This window comes from Eulemur rufifrons, chromosome 16, assembly GCF_041146395.1.
Source record: "Eulemur rufifrons isolate Redbay chromosome 16, OSU_ERuf_1, whole genome shotgun sequence".
In the NCBI taxonomy this organism is placed as follows: domain Eukaryota; kingdom Metazoa; phylum Chordata; class Mammalia; order Primates; family Lemuridae; genus Eulemur; species Eulemur rufifrons.
In genome coordinates this window covers 50570418-50596977 of record NC_090998.1, presented here as the reverse complement: position 1 = coordinate 50596977, position 26560 = coordinate 50570418, and the positions used below count along the sequence as shown (strand labels likewise).

The 26560-nt window shown below is 33.7% G+C and overlaps 1 protein-coding gene across 4 annotated transcripts in view; it reads right to left on the bottom strand.

Annotated features, from left to right (window-relative positions):
* Positions 1-26560, bottom strand: part of MSRB3 (methionine sulfoxide reductase B3) — a 139857-nt gene that overhangs the window by 40978 nt on the left and 72319 nt on the right. The gene's annotated exons all lie outside the window — the stretch shown is intronic.

Sequence of the window (26560 nt, the reverse complement as noted above, 5' to 3'; positions counted from 1 at the left end):
TCTCACCACAAAAATAATGGTAAGTGTGTGAGGTAATGAATATGTTAAAAATAGCTTGATTTAGCCAGTCCACAATGTGTATATATATATCAAAACACCATGTTGTACATCATAAATATATACAATTTTTACTTATCAGTTAAAAATTAATTTTACAAAAGAAAAACCTATTATAATCCATTATCTTGTTATCCGTACAGTAAAGAGTAGAGGTAGAATCTTCAAGGACTCTTCCTCATCTACCTGCTAATGTCATCAATTTCAATTAGGCTACATATTAAAGGGCAAAAACAAGTATCTGAGGCAGAGGTAAAATACTGATTAGAATTCACAATAAAAGAATGAGTGAATTAAGCATGATCCGATATTTGGACAAATGTACCTTGATTTGGAAGGTAGTAAAGAGGATCTTTCAGAAACAAAAAGTAAACTATTTAATAGAATCTATAAGAGGATACAGAATTTTTCATTTCATTAAAGGAAAAGGTGCATTGTGTCTGCAGCGGTTGTCTTTCTTGTCTGAGCAAGAAATTAAATGGATCATGTGTGTGAATTTACCAATATAAACTAGGATGTATTAACACCCAAACAGGGCCAGGATAGAAAGAAAATCCAAGGCTACACACCATCAAGTTAGCAATGGAAGTGCAACCGTAGGCTTTCAGGTTTCCCAGCCAGTACGTGTCTCTTTCACAAGTGTCACAAAGCATAAAACAGTTACATGCTGCATAAGGACTTTTCAGTCAACAATGGATTCCATGTATAATGGTGGTTCCATAAGACTATAACAGAGCTAAAAAACTCCTATAGCCGAGTAATGTCTCAGTAGTTGTAACATTGTAGCATAACACATTACCTTTTCTATGTTTAGATAGGTTTAGATACACAAATACTTGCCACAGTGTTGCAATTGCCTACATTATTCAATATATTTAATTGTAACATACTGTGCGGATATGTAGCCTAGGAGTAAGAGGCTACATCATCTAGGTTTGTATACATTCTCTGATGTGATGATGAAATTACCTAATGACACATTGCTCAGAATGTATCCCATTGTTAAGCATCACATGACTATATTGTTACATTTAGGGCCACAAAGAGTTCTGTAATACCTAATGATAGGTGTTTTTCAAATTCCAGGACTCTGTTTAGGATGGGGGGATAGAATCACAACCAGGGTATGTCTTCCTATGTCCTACTAGAGTCGTAGAGAAGTGCACAGGCAAGAATGATATAGAGCTAGCAATTAATGAGGAAGGTTTACCCAGGTTCTGATTTAGAAACTGGCAAGGAACAAATGCAAAGTTGTACCAAGGGATTGGATTCCTTTAACATGTACCCAGGTTGACTGAGACAACAAGTAAACCATCTGTAAGATGCTCCTGAGCTGCTTGATGCCTTATCATCTATACTTGTTGACTCACTTTGTATACACAGCGAACTTTGTCTGTATCCACCCATCTTCCCTGGAGGCCCCACCTTCCCCAAACACACACATATAATGCCAGATCTTGACTGGGCATTGCTCTCTGGACTTTGCGCTGGTGGCCTGAGATGCAGTCTTAGGCATTAGGCTCAGAGTTTGCAGACCACAACCTGGTGCTATAAGCCTGACCTCTAAGGGCAGAAGTGAAAGTTAAATCTATCAAATGGTCTTCCAAAGTCATGCAGAGTGGCTCGTCTAGGATTGGGCTAGTAAACCTCTCGATGGATAGCTCAGACTACACTTTTTTCAGCCCAACTCTTGGGGCAGAAAATTGAAGAGAATCATACCCTTGTCATAACGCTAGATGTACATTGAAAGACATATACGGTCTTCTTATATTTTACTAGTTCAACAAACACTCTGATTCCCCTAAACTCTCTTATAAGACCAGCAGAAGTCTCAATCTTGTGCCTAAGGGCATGCACAGCCTGAAACTGCTGCTCAGGACCTTGAACCAGGTCTTATCTATGGGATATCTGAATGTATCCTTCCTGAAGATTGTCAGCAAGAAATAGTAAGAGTTCCATGACTCCCTATCAAACATCTCTTGAAACTTCAGAGAGCCAGATAAGGCTATCAGAAAAGGCAAGAGAGGTTCTGTCCCAGCTCTCACATGGCTTATAGAAAGAAATTCCCCTCTTGAGAAATAAACATATCAGGAAAATTGCAATGGCCTCATTTGCAGGCAGAGGGGTTTGGTCAAATTATAAAGCATCCCACACAAGAGAGTAGGCAGACAGTTTATTTCCTTTGCATGGAGGATACTGCTTTCTTCTTAAGTTTCCTCCTATCTCACAGCCATTCCTTCCCTAACTCCTTTGCTGGTTCCTCCATTTAACTTCTAAATGCTGCAATGTCCCCAGGCTCAGATCATGTTCCTGATCGATAACTAAATCTATTCCCTAATGGTTATCTCAGTCACTCTCAAGACTTTATATATCATCTGCACATCTTATGACTCTCAAATTTTTATCTCTAGTCTAGCTTTCTCTTCTAAACTCCAACTAGCCTATTCAACATTTCATCTAATGTCTCATAGACACCTCAAACTTACCATGTCCAAAACTGAATTACTGATTTCTACCACCCCTCCCCCAGATCCCCTCCTGAACTTATATCTGCAATCTCCTTCATTTTAATCGATGAAAATTTATCTTCCTGGTTTCTCAGGACAGAAACGTTGGGGTCATCCTTGACTCCTTTCTCACACAATTCATATCCTATCAGGAAATACTATTGGCTCCATGTTTAAATTACAGTCATGTGTTGCTTAACAATGAAGATACATTCTGAGAAATGTATCATTAGGTGATTTGGTCATTGTATGAACATCATAGAGTATACTTAGACAAACCTAGATGGCATAGCCTACTACACACCTAGGTTATATGGTATTAGTTATTAATTATGGAATGTCCGATTTCCTTAAGTACTAAGTTTGACAGTTTTTGTCTCTGACATTTCACTTTGATACTTCTTGTTTTGTTTTCTTTTTTTGTGGTGGTTGTTTTATTGTGAAGGTACAACTTCATTCTTTCAAACATATGGTTTGGCTTGTGACTATCTTTCAAAGTTTTTTTTAGGGCAATTTTTGTAAAACCATGGATAAGTCAAAAATTCATGTTATTTTTGAATGTGAGTTCTATGATGGAACCAATGCAGTACAGACAGCTCGAAATATCAACAAAGTGTTTGGGAAGGATGTGGCTGATGAATGCACAGTACATCCATGGTTTGAGAAGTTCCATTTTAGTAATTTTAATCTTGAAAAAGAGCCATGTGGGTGACCTGAGACCGAGGTGGATAATGATGAACTGAAAGCTGTCACGGAAGCAAATCCATCTCAACCTATGCATGAATTAGTAGCAAAGTATGACATTACTATTCCAGCAGTATTGGACCTTTTGAAACAAATGGGCAAGGTAAAGAAACTGAATAGATGGGTATTCCATGAATTAAACAAGCATCAGAAGAGAAATTGTCTCAAAGCTTGCCTTTCTTTGCTGTCACGACATAAAGATGAACCATTTCTATGCCATATTGTTATGTGTGATGAAAAATGGATTCTTTTTGACAACTGCAAGCATTCGGCACAATGGTTGGATAAAGATGAAGTGCTGAAACACAGACCAAAACAGAATATTCATCCAAAAAAGCTAATGGTGTATGTTTGGTGGTTCAGAGCTGGTATTATCCACTACAGCTTCATGAAACCTGGTCAATCGATTACAGCAGATGTCTACTGCAACCAACTGCACAAACTGATCAGCAGGCTTGTGATTAAGCAGCCAAGATTGGTCAACAGAGACAGGTCAATCCTCTTGCAAGACCACGTGTCACAAAAACCACGCTGCTCAAACTATAGAAGCTGCACTTGGAAACTCTCTGTTATCTACCATATTCACCAGACCTTGCACCAACTGATTACCACTTCTTCTAGGCTTTGGATCACTTCTTACAAGGAAAAATACTCAATTCTCAACAAGCTGTGGAAAACACCTTTCAGGACTTCATTGCCACTCGCTCTCCAGGCTTCCTTGCTGCTGGCATAGGCAAGCTACTTACTGTTAAGATGGCAAAACTGTGTCGATAATTTAGGTACATACCTTGATTAATTGTACTGCTTCTTGTTTAAGATATAATAAACTTCTGATTTGAAATTGGACATTTCACATTTAAATGACCTAATATTACCTATTGCTCCTAGATGACAAATCTGTATAGCATGTTACCATACTGAATACTGTAGGCAATTGTAACACAATAAAAAGTATTTGTGTGTTTAAACATAACTAAACAGAGAAGAGTTAGAGTAAAAATACAGTATTATAAACTTATGGGACCACCATTGTATATGAGATTGGGTCATTGACCAAAAAAACATCATTATGTAGCACATAACTATATATCAAAAAATCTATCATATCTCACCCCTCATAGGAGCTCAGGCAACCAAGCAAAGAAGGATGCTGACTGCAAGAGTACTTATGATAAAGCACCTACTATCTGATAGATATTCATGGAGTTGACATAAAGATGATGCAGGAAAATATACTGGCCTTCCCACCTAAGACACAGGCCCAGTAAACGCTGGCAATGCTTAAGCCTGCCTATTACCTCAGTCAGAAAAAGGTTTTACCCTAATATCTTATATGCATTTTGACAGTTTAGCAATTTAAAGAGACACTGTTAATTCAGGGCAAGCACTACTTACAGAGAAATCAGCGTAGGATCCCTCAAGCTCCACTTACCATGGAGATCGCCACACTGTATGCCTCACAAGGAGGGGGGTAAGAAAATGAGTGTTATCCAAGGGTACCACGATCAATGCAACTGGACAGAGCTAGCTGTGTTTTTAATATGTTGTTTAATGAAAAAGACACAGCCATTAAAATATCATTTCAATCTTAACTATGAAGACCACCAAGTTAATTATGATAGACTCGAACTACTCAGAAACATTTGAATACAGCACACAATTTTGAAGCCCACAACATGCACAATGTGTCATGACACCTCTTGAAGGGCACAGGTGAAGGCAAAATAAAGTAACTACTTATTCTTCTAGTAGGGCTTCAAGATGGGAATATACATAACAAATTGCAAGTACTGGGGCTGCTGTTTTTCAGCATTTTCAGTGAAAGTAATGTTACTATTTTTTTTTTTCAGTAGCTTCAGTGCCTAATAAGATAGTTCGTTTAAAAGAAATCGGCCAAGTTATTAAATAGGAAAATCTTGAACAGGCTTAGGCATGTTTAAAAGCTGTGATATTAAAAATAAAGTTAAATAAAATAAATTGTATTTGAAATTGAGTGAAAACATGACTATAGTCATAGGACGCATGAACACAACCCTGAATTCTTGACCCGGTTTTCCGATGTGAGACCTTGGGTAAGCCATTTGCTGCCTTTCTGAGCTTAATGTTTGTAAAATGAGAGTGTTTACATGATCTTTAATGTTCCCTTTTCAAGCATTAACATTCTGTTCCTATAAAATGAAATCATAAAAAAGTCCGCTGTTGTGTATACATTGAAATAAATTTATATATTAAATAAATCTATATATGTAATATAAATATGTAACGTAAACTTATATTTATATTACATATTCAGTGTATGTTAAATTTAAATATACATACATAAATATATTATAATAATCTAGCTTCTGCATTAATAGATTGAGTATTAACAGCAATACAATGATTCTATCTTCCCTTTAATCAATAACCAGGTTTTTTTGCCTTTCTATAAGGCATGAGTGATTAAATATGTGAAAACTAAAAATAGTTTATAAAGGGAATTTCATGAGAATTTAAGCATTTGCTAATCTAATGATTAAAAAGATATGGTGATCATTACAAGGTTTTCAAAGCTAAAGGAGTACAAATTTTACATTCATGTGGACATGTGAGCTTTTAGGCATGAGATCTGAGAATAATGGGTAGCATATGTACAAGAGTTGCACTGGTGGCCATAGTGAGGACATATTAATATTTTATTCAACCACAGAATAAACACATATGTAAAACTTACATAAAAAGTAAGACTTCCCCATAGAAAGCTCACCTTCCCATTCTTCCAAGCTTTAGGAGGAGAAAAATGTCACTAATCAAAAAAAACAAGTCAAGTCTCCATAGCACATCCAGAGCTAGGAACACCCTCTTGTTCACTCAATATATCTTCTACTTGTACAACTGCCACTATTATATAAGTAGGAAAAAAAGATTTAATATTAAATGTACATTGTCCCTGAAAACAGTCCTCTATTTACTGAGCTTTATTTGTACTATTTAAAAAAATACACTTCATTGAAAAACCTACATAAAGAGTACTCAAGAAATTCCCAAGTTGCTGAAACAAAATGAGAACAACATTACATAATCAAATATGCTACCCCATGAAAGGGAAGGGAATGGGGTAAGGGGAAGTCACTGGTAATACTTCTGATAAATAGGATCCAAATGCCTTAGTATAATAGGTTTCCAGCAAGGTTCACCCAGGGGAAAGGTGAAGAAGCCAGAGAGAGCAGCAAATATAACTCTTACATCCATTAATTCTGTATCATTCTCTTTATCTTTGCTTAGCTCATCTGTTTAAAAAAACACAAATAATAACAACCAGAAATGATTGAGTGTTCACTACATTATGATAGATATTATGCTAAACCTTTTAAGTCATTTAATCTTCTCAACAATGCCATGAAGTTGTTACTATTGTTTTCTATCAGTTTTAGCAGGAGCTAAAAGTGATTAAGCAATTTCCCAAGATCATACAATGATCAAGTGGCTGAGCTGGGATTTTAATATAGAATACATGCCTTTAACCATTTCCCTAATGAAATCCCAAAAAGTGTTGATCTGGTGTCACACAAAAAAGAACATAAATAAATCTAAAAAGATTTCAACCAGGCAAAATAAGATGATCTAATAAAACAATAAAGTATATAAATTCCCCAATAGAAAAACAGACAAATAACATAAACTGGCAATATATGAAAGAAAGAAATGTTGAATAATTACATTAAAAATTAAATTCATTAATAAAGAATGCAATTAAAACATTAATGATATACTAGGTTTCAAATATGACATACCAGGTATTAAAAAGAATGAAAATAAAGCCACATAATTGTTGCCATAAATGTGTGGATTTATTTCTGGGCTCTCTATTCTGTTCCATTGGTCTATGTGCCTCTTTTTATGCCAGTACCATGCTGTTTCAATTACTATAATGTCTTAACCCATTCCTGCTGCCATAACAAAATATCTTAGATTGGATAATTTATAAAGAACAGAAATTTATTTCTCACAGTTCTAGAGACTGGGAAGTCCACAATTAAGGCACCAGGAGATTCAGTTTCTCTTTGTAGTTCTATCCATTTTTGCCTTCCATATTTTCACGCTCTTGTTAGGTGCACACACATTAAGGATTGTTATGTCCTCTTTGAGAACTGACCCTTTTATCATTAATTCATCAATAATTATCAGTAATTTTCCCCCACATCCCCCTTAATTTTCTTTGCTCTGAAGTCTGCTCTGTCTAGCTACTCCAGCTTTGTTTCTATTGGTGTCAGCATGGTATCACCTTTTTCCATTCCTTTAATTTTAATCTGTATGTGTCATTATATTTAAAGTAGATTCCCTGTAGACAAATATACTTGGGTCTTGTTTTGTGATCCATTCTGACAGTCTCTGCCTTTTTTTTTTTTTTTTTTAGGCAGAGTCTCGCTCTGTTGCCCAGGCTGGAGTGAAGTGGCAGAATCATAGCTCACTGCAACCTCAAACTCCTGGCCTCAAGGATCCTCCTCCCTCAGCCTCCTGAGTAGCTGGGACTACAGGTGTATGCCACCATACCCAGCTAATTTTTGTATTTTTTGTAGAGATGGTGTCTCACAATGTTGCTCAGGCTGGTCTTGAACTCCTGGCCTCAAATGATCCTCCCACCTTGTCCTTCCAAAGTGCTGGGATTATAGGCATGAGCGCTATCCCTTCTGGCCAGTCTTTGCTTTTTAAGTAGTATATTTAGAACATTGAAATTTAAAGTGATTACTGACATAGCTGGATTAACATCTACCATATCTGTTACTGTATTCTGTCCATTGTCATTGTTTTTATTTCTTTTTTGTCTTCCATTCTTTTTCTGCTTTTCCTGGTTTTAACTAAACATTTGATATGATTCCATTTTCATTGCACTCTTACCATAACATTTGACGAAGTACAATTATACTTCTTTTGTTAACTTTCTTTTTTTAGAGACTGGTTCTTGCTACCTTGCCTAGGCTGGGGCGCAGTGGCTATTCACAGAAACAATCATCGTGCACTACAGCCTTGAACTCCTGGGCTCAAGCAATCCTCCTGCCTCCGCCTTCTGAATAACTGGGACTAAAGGCACACCACCATTCCCAGCTCTTGTTAAATTTTTTTAGTGGTTGCCCTAGAGTTTGCAATATACATTTATAATTAATCCAAGTCCCCTTTCAATTAACACCATATTACTTTGTGGGGAGCAAAGTACCTTATAGCAGAGTATCACCAAATATTTCCTCCCATCCCTTCTAACAGTGCTGTCATTTATTTCACTTATTCATGTGCTATAATCACTGAATGCAAGGTTGCTATTACTATTTTGAACAAACTGTTATCCATTAGATCAATTAAGAATAAGAAAAGTGAAAAATTTTATTTTACCTTCATTTATGCCTCCTAATGCTCTTTCTTTATGTAAATTTGAGTTCCTAATCTATATAATTTTCCTTCCCTCTGAAGAACTTCTTTTAACAGATTTTGGAAGTCAAGTTAGTGGCAACAAATTACTTTAATTAAAAATTTTTAATTGGACATATTTCTGGTATATATAACATGATGCTTGGAAATATGTGTACAGTGTGGAATGTCTAAATCAAACAATTTAACATATGCATTCCCTGACATACTTATCATTTCTTTGTGGTGAGAATACTTAAAATCTGATCTTTTAACAATTTTCAAGAATACAATATTGTTAACTACACTCACCATGTTGTATTTAAAAACCATAAAAAGATATTATAGATAAACATGTAGTGGCATGCAAAACGTTCATGATATCTCTCTAGTCAGTGGATAAATCTGGTTACAAAATAGTATATTTGTGATAAATTCATTTTTATTTAAAAAAATAAAAGGAAGACTCTGGAAATACACACACCCACACACACATCAATAATAAGACTGCATATTAGGATTATGGGAGATTTTGATTATCTTGTGATTTCTGTATTTTAAAATATCTATATTGTATGTATGTATAGATGTGTGTATGTATGTCCTTTATAATCAGGTAAATACATACATATATACAAAATAAGAATAGCAAACAGAAACCCTAAAATAGGTAGGTATTAATATTTTTAAAAGTGTCTCCCTTATCATAATAAAAGTGAAAGGTTTAAATTCTTCAATTTAAAAATAAAGATTCTCATACTGGTTAAAAAATAAAAAGCAAAATTCAGCTGTATTATGTTTATAAAAGGCATACATAAATTAAAATGATAAAAAGAAGGTTAAATATATGGAAATAGCAAAGATATAGTAGGTAAATACATATAATACAAGGAAAGCAGGGATGATACAATTACTATCAGACAAAAAATAACCAAGTCCAAAAACACTGACTAGGATAAAAAGGGATATTTTTCATAGAAAGTAATAATTTACAAAGATATAACACTGATGGACTACAGAGCAGTAAACTATATAAAACAAAACATATTAGAACGACAAAGAAACTTGGTAATCCTCAATTATTGTGGCACATCTTTCAAAACAAAAAATAGAGAAGTAAATGATATGAATACTATAATTAATGAGCCTTACTCAAAAAAATTCTATGTGTTTATAAACTCCAATTAGTTCTAGAGCAATAGGTCAACAAGAGAAAGTTTGAAATGGACGAAACAAAGCACACTATTGGGGAACCTCAGAGAAAGTACTAAAGAAGTCATAATGTCAGACAAGTTTACAGGCCTTTAGCTAGTTGGCTGAGATCCAGGGGCAACATCTGGGTCTCCAAAAGTGAGTCTGACTTGAGAGGATCACAGTTCTGGACAGGTTCCTGATAACAGTGACTGAGAAACAGAGATCAAGGAAGAAGACATGAATTGGGGTATCAAAAGTGGTTTCTTAGGAATCAGACAGAAGACCAGTTGTCTGAATTGAGACAAGGTCAGAAAAAGACTGGCTACAAATATGACCTAATGCTGAACTAAAGCATGCAGGATTAGAGCTAATTAAATCCATTCATTTCTCATTCCTTGATTCACTCTTTCATTCCAGCAAATATTCACTGAAAAGCGCTATGCTGGATGGAGAAGTAAAATGGTGACTAAAACAGACACCCACTATTTCTACCCTTATGTAATTTACTTCTGACTCTGACCAGCAGTTTGCCCTTCCAGATGCACATTAGAATCACCCCGGGAGCTTTTAAAACAATGCCAATGTCAGGGCTCCAGCTGCACAGACTTTGAGTTGCTTGGTCTAGGAAGGGCCCGGGCACCTATATTTTTTAAAAGTTCCTCCAGTAAATCTCATGTGCGGCTAGGATTGAGAAAAACTGCTCTAAATAAAATCTAACCTGGTAACAAGAGCTCAGGTTGAGCTTAAAGTAAGAGTAAATACTAACTCCAGGTGCAGGTAACAAAATTACTGTGACTGGAAAATCAGGCCCTTTAGAGTTTCATCACTCAAGAAACTCTTTTGAGGTCTTCGATTATTCTCTTCCCTCCATCTGTGGATTCCTGGAATACTCTCCCATTTGCTTTTAGCAGTTGGCTCAAATTTTTTCTAATTCAACTTTTCATGATCCTGCATGACTTCAACAATCACGTTGATAACTCTTCCAGCACCCTGGCTTCATGCTCCCACAATCTCCACAACTCCAAATACAACATTCATTTTCATTCCTCTGTTGTTATTGACCAGCTTGAGCAAACCTCGTACCGAATCAGTTTTAAAAACTGCTTAAAACTCCTGAGGGAACTTAGAGCTGAAGGAGTATTTTGGTTTTTTAACCTTAAAATAGGGGAAGGAGAAGCTGATTCTTGGCATCTCAACCTGAAATTCTGAATAAGTTTTCCAGTAAAACTGTTAAGTAGGTCAAGTACATGGTAAGTTAAATATGTTTGATGAACTGGCCTTGAGTTCTAATTTTTCTATTATATTGTTTCTATAGTAAAATGCATTCTAAGTTCAAAACAATCAACCTACAAAGGAACTTTTGAAAAACAACCTATTCACCTCTTTGAGAATATTCTGTATATCATATACTGGCCAGTGTTTGGTATAACAGTATTATTTGCATGAATATGAATTACAAACAAAGGACAGAACCAGAGGACTCACACAATAAGTTTTAGTGTCCATGTGTAAAGTCAGAAGTAAATAATTACCACTAACATTTTGGTATATTTCCTTTTGGACTTTTTCCATGCAAAGTGTGGCAACCTGCCTCTATTATTGGAAATTTAGGCTGTTTATTTTATTTTATTGCTATGATAAATAATGTTTCATGAACATTATTTCACATTTATCTCTCAATATTTTTGTTATGAAGTCTCCCAAAGTGAAATTATTGGATTAAGTAATTACCAAATTGCTTTTGGGAAAGATTGCATCAATTTATATTCCTACTAGTAATATCTGACAGTAAACATCTTCCCATACTCTTAAAGCCCTAATTTTTGGGGTATTTTTACAGTTGATATAATTTGCATTTCTGTGATTAATACTGAGTTTGAACTTTTGAAAATACTTATTGGCCTTTAGTAGTTCTTCAATTCTCCTTTGTCCTTTTTTACTAGGGTGTTCTTATGAATAAGAGAAAGTAGAAACAGTTAGTACAGTATACTGAAAACCTTAATCCCAACATAAAAAAGAGATATGGGTGTCAAAAGAGAACAAAGTTGAAGGAGTTGTGTTTTGGTTGTAGTTTGATTTTTTTTTTAAAAGACAGAATAACTTGAGTTCATCTTCAGGCTGTGAGGAACAAGAAAGCAGAATCAAAGAGCTTCAAAATTCAGGAATTCAGAGTAAATAATTGATGGAGTAACATCCTGTAGGAGAGAGTTAATGAGATTACTTTGGACTGTAAATAAGGACAGCTCTTCCTCCAAGCATATAGAAAGGAAGGTCAGTGTATATAGATGTTTGTAGTTTCAGTACAGAAAAGCTCAAGCTTCATAGCCTCAAATTTCTCTATGTAGGGAGCAAGATTCTTGCTTAGAAAGAAAAGGGGATTTGAGAAAAATGATAAAGACATAGAAAGACTGCAGAATAGTGCCAAGAGGCAACTTGAAATTGAACGGTCATAAATCTCTAGTGGCAATTATCCCATAATTATATTCTTTCCTCTAGCACAGCCATGCAGCCTGAGTGAAAGAGCTACAACTGAAAGCAGATGGTTGGGGCTTTTTCCAGGGGATTCTAATAAACAAATCCAGGACCCACATGGCACTGGCAAAAGTGACAAAATGGTCACCATAGAGTCTAGGATAGATGGGGTGGAAAATAAAATGATGAAGTACACAAAAGATGGGGAAGAAAAGGAAGGGGCCGGGACATGGAGATTGAAGAAACCCGACTGCTGGTTGGACTGTCCACATGGTCACTGAAGTCACAGATGAGGACAGCAAGAAGTAGGGTGGAAGACTAAAATCCTCAATAAATGAAGGGCATTACCAGGGAGCTAATAAATCACAGCTACGATGATAGGCAATACGTGGTTGTATAAGGAGTTCTTACATGAGAAAGGAAAAGTGAGGCTCTGAGGGAGGTAATGAAGAATTATTGCCTCTACTCCTGCAGTTGCAGGAGGAACCTTGGGAGAGAGACAAGTCTCAATTAAAGCAAAGAAATGAAGGAAACATTTTGTGAAGAAATTTGAAGATAAAAAAATAATATGTTTACAATGGAATTGGAGTTCCAAAAAACATAGTAGAAATAGCTATGACGCTAGTAAGAAAGAATCATGGATAAGGAGCTATAGAATAATACACGGGTAAGAGAGATGAGCACCCTAGGATAGTTAAGCACAGTTGGAGAGTGAGACTTCTGCAGAGCACATTTTCCTGGAGACTCAACACAATACTGATCAATCTTCCCATAACAATAACAACATACAAAACGACATGGCCCCAGATGTGTCATTAACATCGTATCTACGAGGAGGAAGAAGCCAATCCTTAAGAGAACATGGATTAATACCCAAGATAGAAGAATAGAGGGCTGCATGATTGGTACCAATGCTCTCTTATTTTTTGCTTACAATATTCAGATAAAAATCTTTTCTTTTCTTAACAGTTCCTGCATAAAAGGCTACTCAATTCAGTTGAATCATGCAAGTGAATTTAGATAAACTAATTATTAATTTCTCAAACTGTTTCAAAAGCCCTTTTGTGATAACACTGAAACATAAGGCAACTTCAAAAAGTGGTGCAACCTGGGCAGTACAAAAGGAACCTGGAGGAAGAGACAAGTGGGGGCTGAACCCCAGCTCCTGCTCCCCTCACTCCCAGGCCTGTGTACGTGCCTTGACTCACAGGAGTCATTTAGCCACAGTGTGAGTGGTGGTGTGGTGGCAGCAGGGGGGACCCTTTCTCTAATTCCTTGGCCCCAGGATAACACCATTTTCCAGTGGACACAAATGCACTGTATAGAATAGCAGAGCCCCTTCCTAAATACACAAATAATCCAGGGGAAGGTATTTTCAAAGTCTTAAAACATTTTTTTAAAAACTTGTTAAATATGTGACCTAATGTTTCTGAATTTTTTCAACAAGAGTGAATGCTAATATTTTTCTAAAGAAAATAGAAAGATTATAGAATTATTAGTCTACTTTTTTAGTTTGAGTCACTAAAATTAATGATTTCATTTACAACTCTGTCACATTCAAAATTACTTCCATCATATTTTTATACTCGTGGGGGTAAAGAACAATTTTCTTAGTACAACCCTGCAGTAAATGCTACAACAGAAAAAAAAAAAAAAAAAGACTGACATATGCCACTAACAAAAATTTAAGTTTCATGGAGTTAAACCTCAACCAACCAACTGGGAGAAATATTTCAAGCTTCATCCTTTTTTATCAGCAGCAGCAACAGCATCACTAATGTACGCCAAGCACTTTGCTAAGTGCTTTAACTACACGTTATTTAATCTTCACAACATTGAGGTATCAATGGACATTATAATTATAAATATAGCTTTCCAAAGAGGGAACTGAGGTTCAGAGAGTTTATATTACTTGCCATAAATTACACAGTGCTTAAAAGATAGAGCCATGGTCCAAATCATGGTCTGACCCAAGCCCTGCTCTAATTTCTGGCCTCACCAAAAAGAAAAAAAAAGTTAATAAACAATTTACAAAAGAAAAATTATAAATGATCAATATACATTAGAAGAAAAATGTTCGACCTCCCTATTCATATAAATGCAAATTAAAATAATGAGATTCTACTTTTTACCTATCAGATCGGCAAAGGAAATAAGGATAGAAATATTCAGAGTTGGAAAGAAAAAAGAGAATAGTAATACTCAGAGTTGGGCAGTGTGTTCAGGAAAAAAAAACAAAACTATACACAGCTGATGAGAATATAAATTGGCACAATTTTTCTGGAAGGCTATCTCAAGGTAAAACTTAAAAGTCTCAAAAATGTGCAGACCCTATAACTCTTATTTTCATTTCATTTATTTATTCATATTGTTAAATTTTTCTTTTACTTCCCTTTGTTCATTGCCCTTCATTCTCAAACTATGTTCTTTGTTGTGTCAAACTTACTCCCTGAATGCTCTTAAAACGATATTGCTGTTGTATTGTAACCCTGTCATACATTGGCTCTACAATAGCCTTACATAAATAAACTCAGAATTGAAATAATGAGATAAGACCAAGAAATGTCAGGAAATACAGTCCATATTAAAGGTACATATATCTGTAAAACAGATAATCCTATTCCTTTACTTATGACAATACTGACGTAAAAGGTCTTGGCTATAAAAATCTTTGTGAACTAGAAAAACAAAGTGAAATCCTGTCATCTCTTGAATTGCTCTAACATGTTACTTTAAGTATCCAAAAATGGACAATGACATTTAAAAATTAGTGCATTTGTATTCTGATTTGATCAAAGATGATATTTCTTTATAATTTAATTTTTATATGTTTAATTTAAAAACACTACTCTTAAAGCAAACTCAAGAATTATCAAGGCCAAACTTAAGCTATAACATAAAAAAATTCACATCTTAGTGTATGGAACCAGATATTGTATTTAATATGGTCCTCCTCAATACCTGTTGCATAGAAAAGATACTGGTTAAGTATTTGTTGAAGTGCCTTTTTTTTTTTAACTGTATGATACCTAAGAAACTCCTTTTTTTCCTCTAAGAGAAAAATTTTAGCAAATGAGCTATAAACTCAATTCAAATCATACCTGTGAAAAAGTTTATCATTCAAAAGAAAAAAAAAATCTACCTTTAATGAAAGCACATGCAAAGATCCTGGAATCATGTCAGTTCTCTTCACCAACTTCTACTCTTGAAGAATAAATGTGTAATATGTGTCTTCTGCTTGAATCCTTTTTTGTATCATGAGACGTACAAATAAATAATTTATATATAAAATAACTCAGACAGTTTGCCATCTAGAACCATTTCTGAAACAATATCCAAGGAAGTACTAAGCAAAATGAAAAATAAATCTAAGAAAGATAAAAACACAGCACACAAGAAACAGTAATGAGTAAATAAATAGGTAATATTAAATAGTTAAGTTTAAATTATAGTTAACAATGTGGCTTAATTCTATTAAATGATTTTTAAAAGCATTCTTAAGAAATGGTATTTTGAGAAAGTAGAGGCATAATGGGAAACATGCAAGGCTCAGTGACAAAAGAACACTAAAGTTCTTTTATTGGGAGAAGGGGAAGAAAGTTATAGATTAATTCCCAACATTAACAGAAAAATATGAAGTCAAATGTTTGTTAAAATTAAATGGTAAACAATAAATAGAAATAGTATATTTAACTTACAACTAGAAGTTTTTATCAAAGGGCAAACGTATAATCAATATAACTAAACGAAAGAAAAGGACCACAAGAAAACAAGATGTCAGGAACAATACCAAATATATTAGTTTTCCCAGTAAACGTAAGTAAGCAAATGTAAGCAATTAACGATTAATTCATTCAGCACTGACTTAAACCATTTGGTCACTACTTGTGACCTAATTGCACTTAGTGCTGGGGATAAATAAAATAGATGAATTAAATTGGCCTTTGTCCCCAAAGAATTCACAGTATAGGAAGCTAAAGAAAGTTATTTTATCTAATTTTGTGGGATTTTAAAATTAGAAATAATCGAAAGGCAACATATTCTTTTTCCCATACTGGAATTATAAATGCATATATATGGCTTTCCAGAAAATTATGGTGTAAGGTATCTGATTAAAGATCAGCTTCAGATTTCTGTCAGAAATTATTAATATTACAAATTTTCATAAAAATTGTATGCCAGTAGTAATGAAAATTAAGAGGTGCTAAAACAATGGAGGGGTGGAGGTGGAGTGATTTCCCTAAGCAGACACAATCAGAAAAACGTATCCAATTTTTAAAGGGGTTTAACACCAGTTCATATAATTTGCAACATATTTTTGCTTTGGTCTTATCCATCCTCCTCCTTGTCCCACCAAATAAAACCCATATAATTATCCTTCCAGAGACAGGCTGATGTGTTTGTTTAAGATGAATGGTATCTTTAGACAAAACAGACTTCCTTCCATTTGCCATTTTATGTAGTATTTACACACAACCTCAGTGAAGGAGAAAAATGAGGGATTAAAAAGACTTCCTCTAGGTAAATATGACAGAGACTGAACACACACCATTATCTCCGGATAAAAAAGACAGAGCAACTGGAATCAATGGGCAAAATGCCAATATTAATAATCATACTTGCCACCTATTTATGCACATAGAAAACATTTATAGTTAAACTTTCTAAAGTGGCCTAGTTTCAAATAATGAAGATCTACCAGGCTGCAATGACAAATTTTTAAAAGTTACATGCTGACTGAAGTGCTACCCTAATTGAAAACATAATCTTAGATCTTTTATACTAAACCTAGTAAATATTAACACTTTCATGAATGTACTTAAGAATAGCATGGAAGCTATATTTTAGTTAAAATTTGTTTTAAATTTATGCTGTTTTTGGCTAAAAAGCAGGCACAATTTGATAAAGTAAAACACAACTTCAAGTGGATTATGAATGATATATTTTTCCTGTAATATTTTACTGGTTATAAATTTTAGGGTAGAAACTTAAGATAGTAGTCATTAAAAACAGAATGTAAAAATATTTTAATCTCCTTCAGTCATTAATCATGTCATTTTTACCAGATTGCCCTGAAAAGTTATTTGAAACAGATTAAAACATTTTCTAAACCATAGCTTTCCTGTTTCTGATCATCCTATATAAAGCCATCCTACTGACTCTTAGTGACAAATGTAGATAACAGATAAATATAGAACTTTTCATCTTTTTGTTACATACACACATTTTTGTTACTTGTATGGTGACACATCATATATATCAAAACTCATATGAATTAGAGAAACATCTTTAGGAAAAATCACGCCAAAAGAGAAAAATGACTACATCTAGGAACTAAAAAGAATGAAAAAGAAAAGTAAGATCCTACCAATCATTTTATATAAGTAAGACATCATGTCCTTTGGATTTCTACAAAAGAAATTAAAGGATTTTGAAAACCCATAAAAGATTATTTTCTTAAAAACTGGTGAGATTAGAATTAACCACATTTAAGAATATAATTTGTCTTTAAACATTTCTCCCAAACTCTGTGGAGTCATGTATAGTAAATAATAAAACTTGTTATCGAGCTGCATACCTTTACATTTAAAATAATTCTACTAACAATGCATCTTTGTTCATTTATACGATTTCCTACTTCAGGTAAAAATATTCATTTATCATTACTTTATTGTCACCCATACCACCAAGAAGTTTACAAATACAAAACTATTATGAACAGTAACTAGCTGCTTATTCAATAATTAAATTATTAATTTAAATAATAATAATTTAAATAACAATAAAGTGACTCTGGGGTCTGTGATTATTTTTTTCCTTAGGTATGTGTAGACACACAAGCACAAAATAATCAGAAGCCTCCCTTCGCCTTGTTAACTGCAAAATAAACAGATAGAGGCGACCTTCTTTCCTGCTTATCACAATTGTGTAAGAATATCCTACCAGTAGTATATTTCTATGCCAAGAGTTATTTCTGCTAGATATTAAATTATTCTAAAATGATTTACAACTAACTTGCTCAAGGCAATATGCAAAGCTTGATCAGAGTGAGTGATCAACAAATGTTTGTGGAATGGAACACAGGTAAATTAAACATACAAATTGATAAAATGCATTCATTTTGACATTAAAATTTTTTAATTCATTGATAAAAATTTATATCATTTTAAAAAAACATTATAATGTATAGTTCTATGAAGTCGCTTCCATATTTGATATGACTCTATTTGCTATTTTATAAAATTCTCAAGTTACATAAAATTCATACAAAGAGAACTTTTGGAAAAAAAATTATGTTTTCTCATGAATAAATTTAACATGAATTTAACCTTTTTTGGTGGCAATTTTTTATTCTTTTATATATATCTTTTTTTATTCATATATATATATATATATATATATACATATAAAAACAGAGATACTAGAAACTATAAGCAATTCTAAGTTCTAGGTATGCAGTATTCTTCTACAGCCCTGAACAAAATATAAAATCATACAGCTAGAAAAGTAAATTTATTAGTACATTACTTAAAAGAAATTTCCTAATAAATCAGTAAAAGCCACATAGCTTGACAATATTTTAAGGAATACTGCTAACTAAAAAGTAGGTCATGATTAAAAATAAATTGAATAAATTCCTATATAGTATCATTGAAAAACCAAATATGTAAATAAAAATTGATATCAAACCACAAAATACAATAAATTTAAATAAATTCCTACAGAGATAACTCTAATATATTATATTTGAATGAATTTTAATTCCACTTTCATTCATACTGCAAAAGTATATTTTACTGATTATCAGTATACAACAACACAGGGAAAAAATTAATTTTAATAGACTATTATCACATAGAAATAAATTTAAATCTAAAATGTTAGAATAAAACTCCTAACTCTATAATTTTGGGGTTAGATTAGTGATCTAAGTATGTGATGTTCCAATGTAGCAGATTCAGTTACTGGCTCCTATTCTTCTCCTTCCCGCATCCACACCCTTTACCCTATGACTTGGCTATTCTTCCCACTATAGGGAAAAAAGAATACCTATATCTGCTTGATCAGTAGAAAGAACAAAGAGTTTGTTCCCACTCCTTTACATTGAGCTTGTGCATATGACTTCCTTGGCAAATATCACTTGATATTTATTGGTAAATAACTGAATGAATGGCTAGGGAAATGGCTTTACTGGCTTGGCCAATGGGATGTTAGTAAACAGAGGCTTGTAACACGCTTGCCTAGTTGGGTTTGCCTTCTCATTGTCTATCACCAATGACAACATGCATGGTCTTGTCATTGCAGGACCCAACCTGCAACCAGCCTATGCCAGCCAACTCCCAACCAACCCATAGACATGTGAGCATGAATAAGTGATTATTGTTTTAAGTCACTGCTTTTTGAGGCAACCTATTATACCGAATTATTCTGATCATTGCTAACTGATAGGCTTTGTGACTATATGGAACATAGTATTTCTGCATGATCCTCAGTTTAAAGGATCATCTTCAGGTTAGATAATATAATCCTTAGCCATTTGTTGAATTATTTATCCAATAAATGTCTAGTGATATTTCCCACTAGATAACAACTACAGGCAAATAACTATTTGCCAAGGAGTATTCTAGGTACTGGGCTAGTCGGGTTAAATAATAACACTAGCTGCCATAATAAATAATAGCAAAATCTCAGTGGCTTAACATAATAAAGGTTTATTTCCCACTACATAAAGTCCTTGGATGAAGATAATCTTGGTGAACGGCTCTCATGAGTGGATCTCCCACAAGTATAATGCAGGGATCCAGACTCCTTCCATATTGTGACACCATGATGTTCAACATGTACCTCTGAATTAATTTCAGAAGAGGAAATAGATGTGGGAAAGACTACTGGTTACTTAACCCCCTTAACCCAGAAATCACATACACTGTACTGCAAGAATTAGCTATATGTCTCCACATAGATGCAAAGGGTCTGGAAACTGTAATCTCTGGCCCAGGAGCCACTTCCCAGTGACAACTCAACACTCCTAAAGAGTAGAATGAATCCTTTGTTGTAGTTAAATATTTTTACTACACTTAGAAAACAAAACAAAGATTTCCAACCTCATGGAATTTTTATTTATTGAGTAATTATTTCATGTATCAGGGCTATAAAGATGAATGAGACATGGGTCTTCCTTCAAGAAACTCGTAGACTTGGAGAGAATGAAAAGATCTACACAGATAATTATAGCAGATGATAAATCCTCTAATAAATGTATGTGCAAGATCCAATGTTTGCATAGAGAAAGACATAACTGACTGCTGGGAAGGTGTCAAGGAAGATTACATTTAATTAAGGTGGCAATGCTTGAGGTGAGCATTAAAAGGTAAATAGGATCTTGCCAGATAGATGGAGGAGGGAGGATCTTAGGGGGAGAAAACAAAGATTTAATCATGTAAAGGCTCAGAGCCTCTTTTCTTATAAAGCTCTGGGGTGAGGGTGGAGGTATGAGGGAAAAGAAGAGCACTGGTATATACAGGTGCTAAAACAACTTTTTGTTTCACATAACAATTTGGAATAACATAAGTTCCCTATCTGGAGCAGTCTTCATTTCCATGAGCACTGCTTTGGAATGATGTTCTCTAAGGAGGTAAGTATAATGCATGACCCAAGCAAGTTCGCTATGACCAGAACATATGGATTATGTGGAACTGACAACACAGGGATGGTGAGATCTAAAAATGGTGAATTCAGGTAAAAAACATCAAATGACAATCTCTCAAAATCCTTGTCAGATAAAATAGAAACCAAATAAATAATGATATAAAGGATATATTATCAAGAATCAGGTTGATCTAATAAATGTGCATCAAACTCTTTACACTGCAGAGAATATAGTTTTCAAATTACCCACAGAAGAGTCACAAAAATTACATACATATTAGGCTCGCCAGTAAAACTTTAATAAGTACTCGATAGTAGACTTACAAAAAAGTAGTAAGGCCACATTCTTTGACTATCAACCGATGAAACTAAAAAATATTAATAAAAGTAGAAAGTAAAAAATTTGGAAATTTAAAAATACTTTCCCAAATAATTACTGTGTCTAAAACAAAACCAAAACTGCAACTATTTAAAATATATAATATAAAAACCTGTAGGATTCAGCTAAAGCTTCAATGAATGAAATTCATAGCTTTAAATGCTCTAATTCTAAGAAAAATAAATAAATACAAATTTTAAGTATGTGATATAATAGTACACATGAAATCTAAGAAAGCCAATTGAAAATTGTTAGAAGTAAAGATATTTCCCTTAGATCTATATGATCTAAACCTCAGCACTTAGACACTATGCCTTGCTGTTTCCTGGTCTTTCAATTAGTTTATAAAAGGAGATGAAGGTCTACGTCCCTTCTACATGCTTCCATGCAATCAAGTAAGATTGTTATAGAGAAGGTTGCCTAATTTTTCAGGCTAATCTTGAATAGGATCCTGTAAAAGAAAGAAAGAAAAGCGAAGACAGTTGTATTCACAGACATTTGTCACTGTGTTCTCTTCTAAGTTAATTTCTTTTAGTGTTAATCAAATATGAAATGTCACTCCTTATTGAAAGCTATAGAAAAACTACAGCTAACCATTAGCATTATTAGGCTGTTCTGTTAAGAGTCAAAGTGGAAAACAAAGTGATATCATTTAAATAAAATAAAAGTGAATTTGTCTAAACCTAAAATATATCAGATCATGTTTAAATATCAAGAGTTCTTTCACTCACCATCTAGAATTTAAGTTTAGCCTTGTTAGCCCTCCTCAGTTAAATATGCAGAGAAATCCATGTGAATTTGTACAATGGACCAATCAACTATTAACAATATTAAGATTCCATGAGAGAAGGAATTGTATCCACCCTGTTCACAGCTATAACCTCAACATCTGGCATATAGTATGCCCAATAAATATATGTTGAATGAGTGAACAGATGAATAGTCAATATTTTTTTTATTTTTCCTAATTAATGATGCCCATACAGAGAATTTGATATTCTTATATAAAAAATTATATTTTATTTCCTTGTTCTTCATTGTTATGAGACCTTTCAAAATAGGAAATATAAAACGATGAATTGTGCATCTAAAAAGTATTGTCAACTTATTCTCACTCTTACAAGAACTGAAAATATTTTCCTTATAAATATTTCTTGAGAAGGGTTTACTATGTTAGGCCAATTGTCTCAAATTTTAGTAAACTTTCAAAATCCTGTAGTAGTTCTACTACATTCAAATTCCCTTCAACTTAGCAACTGCCATAGCAGCCCACTCTATTTTTCACTGTCCTTATGTTTTTGCCTCAAGCTTTAACTGATTATATTCTTTGATTTCCTTACCCTGGCGTAGATTCCTTTTTAACTACAGATCCCAAACGCGACACTAGCTGCTTTTTGTTCCTTGGACGGTTTTTCCCCCCCTTGGAGGGTTTTTTTTTTCCCCCTTCAGCATAATTATATTCTGTTGTACCTTTTATAATCGTGTCTTTTAGGATCTCCTAACCTTCTACACTCTTGGGCTTTATTTAATAGTGAGCTCCCTCCTCAACTCTCCACACTAAACCATGCTCATTAGGTTTCTTAATCCTCCATAATTTGCTTTCATGAAATCCTATACCTTTGAGTTGCTGTGTTCTATGAGCCCATTTCCTTAGTATAGCTATTCCAAGCAGCCCAGAATCAACAAGCACTAAACATAAGCTTATTCACTTTCTCAGCCAACATGACTCTATAGAAAAAAAATCTTTGTTTTGAATGTTTATGGACCATGAAACTATACCATTTAACTTGGTATTTCATTTTCTCACCCAAACATTGCCTGAGAAGGTTAGAATGACAGAATTACAGTATACGCAGTCCTTAACATACCGTTATTAACTTACAAGCATCAGGTTCTTCTTGGTCAGAAAGCTATTCTATTTTGAAGAACAGAAATAACAGTATCCTGTAGTTATATTAGTAACTTACTAATATTCCAACTATATCTTTGCCTTATACCCAGAATTTAGAAGAGAAAAAATCTTTTTTCAGTTATTCTGCAAAAGCTCTGCTTTTTCAAATGGGTTGTTTTTGAAAGACATGCGTGTTCTTGAAATTTGACTTCAGAGCCAACTCTGGGTCTTTTCAGCAGCTCATCCTTTGCTTTTTCTTCCATTTTACTCATTACCAGCTCATTACTCTTTGTTGGTGGGTATATATAGAAGGGCCAAGAAAGCATATATTTTGGGTTTTTTTAACTTCCTAGGGACCTTGGTTAAAAAAAAATCTTAGTAGTGGATTGAAAGGGTTAATGAAGTTTCCAAAGGTGCCTAGCTTATTTAAGCAAAGTTTACACTTCAACCCTGTGCATGTTAACTTGTGATCCTCCCCATCCAGATGATAGAAAGCAAAGCCAGTGAGTGCTTTATTTAATTGGTTTGCATCCACACACTGACCTCCAGGGCTCTGTTTATATAGCCTATCATGCAATATACTCCACAGTTCTCTGCCTCTTTCAAAAGCATGTTTCTCCTGAGATTTGATATATGGCTTTCATGTTTAATCACTACATTAAACTCAATGCTCTGCTTCCTCCAGCATCAACTAACTTCCCTTCTTGGGAGGTGGGAGAAGAGTACAGCTTCTTGCTACTTCTGAACATAAAAGGAAGTCTGTTTTACTCTATTAGTAAAATCACCAACTCCACACGATCCTAGGCAAGCAACATTAGTACATCAACTAGGAAAAGGTGTTAAAATGGAAACCTTAAAACTCCTTTAGAAAGAAGGTGGGCTGACTGTTCTCAATTGGCAAAGCCAAAAACTTTAGGTGATTGAGTTATAAATCAACAGAAAAGTTTTGTAATCAGTATATAACTCAGTACATAGAGACCACAGCTAAACGGCAGCTAAAGTTTTAACCAAATTAATCTTGATGACAGAACTTTCCTGGGGTTCTCAGATCAGAATTAATTCAGCGCCCCTGCCTACTGGTTGAAAGTTTTCTTAACCACACGATTCACCATAAGCAGAACTTTCAAAGGGTCTTTAACTGAATGTGGAGATGGAAATGCCATGATCCTTTACATAATAATCTGTCTGTGACCCAAATTTCTAAGATAGATGAAAACCTCAAAAAATTAATTGACCCCTTTTAATAAGTCAAGACAATCTATAATTTTCAGATTTTAAAAATCACATGAAATACATTTTACTTTAAAATAGTTCAAGTAAAAACAGAAAAGTGAAAAAATATGGCAAATTATTAACAACAATAAAATTAAATGATTAGGTGGACACTCATATTGTATTCTCTATTTTCATATAGGATTGAAATTTTTCATAAAATTTTTAACTTTAAAAAAACACAGGGAGGCTGTGAATTTGCTTTTATAGAAAAAAATGATACAATTCTGATAAGAAAAAAATCAAATCTGTTCCTAGGTTAATCATTTGGTAAATAGTCAACAACTGAAAATTTTTAACACGTGGTGGCATTGAAAACTTTCCTTCCTCCCTCCTGAATCTCACTCCACAACCTAAAACTCATTTATACAAAATACAAATGTTGTGCAGTAAGCTGTGCATAAGTTGGGTACTTTCTTTGAAAAAAAAATTTGTGTGTGTGTATATACATATATATATGCACACAGACAAATACATATGTAAACACACACACACATATATATGTATACTTTGACTTTGAAATCCTTTCCTTTATGGCTAGTCATTAACCATAGCATTTATTTTTTAAGATTTTTTTTCTTAGTAAGATTGGCAACTTCCTTCATTTAAAAATCTTACTTTGTCACAGCTATATACAACATTAAACAGAGCTAGTTTACTTTCTGTATTTGATGAACAATAGAGAATTTGAATCTATTAAGGTCATACGTTTAATTGTTCCAATATGTTACCTTATTTCTAACCAAAATTTGCATGATACAGAATGTCAAAGAATAAATTTCTAGCTTCCTTTGTCATGATTCCTTCATTCAATAAGCAAAAAGAGCTTATAAGAAAAAATAATTACCTATTTCTTAATTTGAAACCATCTGAATTCTTTCCACAACATATTTAAGTTAAAAATTAAAAGAATAAATAAACTTTTAATCAGTATGCCCCATAAGACTTTCAGAGTAGAGAACTTTGTAGTTTTCAAAGACATGCAGATGTTGTCCTTGATAGACATTTTTAAAAAATTTAGGACTTGAAAAAAATAAGAGTCATGGACAAAATCTTTGGTTACAAGAGTGAAAGATGTGTGCCTGTACAGATGTTATAACTATTTTCATGATAAATACTAACCTTCAGTGCAGGAATTTAGCAGCACACTTTAATTTGGATTCGAAAATTTAACATAAATTATCTGACTTTGACAATAGCTGCCTAATATTTCAGCTTTGTACACTATTTCCAGATTTTACCTTCAAAATGAACCTAGTAGACTTTTTCATTTTTAAAAGCTATATTCCAGATCCTGTACCTAAAACCAGTTTCTGACTTGATGTTTAGGGAATTATATCAGATCAAAACAAGATGCATTTTTAATAAATATTTGGTGACTGGCAGAGGTAAAAAAAAAAGACATGACTTTTATGTAAAAATTAATTCTCTAATTTTATTCATTTATTTTTATTATATATAAAGATTTTTAACTATTAAAAAGTGAAAAAGACTTTTCACCTTATTTTGAGCCACCTGTGAATCAATAAAAGCGTCAATTGCTTCTCGGCCTTTTGGCTAAGATCAAGTGCAATAAAAGAGTTAAAGAGTTGATATAATGCCATCCCACCTTTAGTCTCCATGTAGTCAGTGCTGTTAACCAAAAATGTTTATCTTATACTATAACTGACACAAATGATTCAGAAGCCCCAGAACACACAAAATGGAAAGATTACTGGAGTCTTGGTTCTCAAATTAAATGAATTTGTTAACTAAAAGGTACAGACTTCATAAATTAGACTTCTCACTAAATTAATAAAGCTAGACAATAAAAGAAAGACAAAGCTTATGAAGAAGAAAAATTGTGTTGGCTCCTTAACATCACTATCAAAAATAATATATAGCACTTGTTCCTTTGTAACCATAACAAGTATAAACAAATTTTAAGTTGAAATACAGTGAAACTCAAACCAGAGTAAAAATGTCACTTTTAAACTCAAGTTACATATTTTTCTGTAAATTATCTTCCCCTGG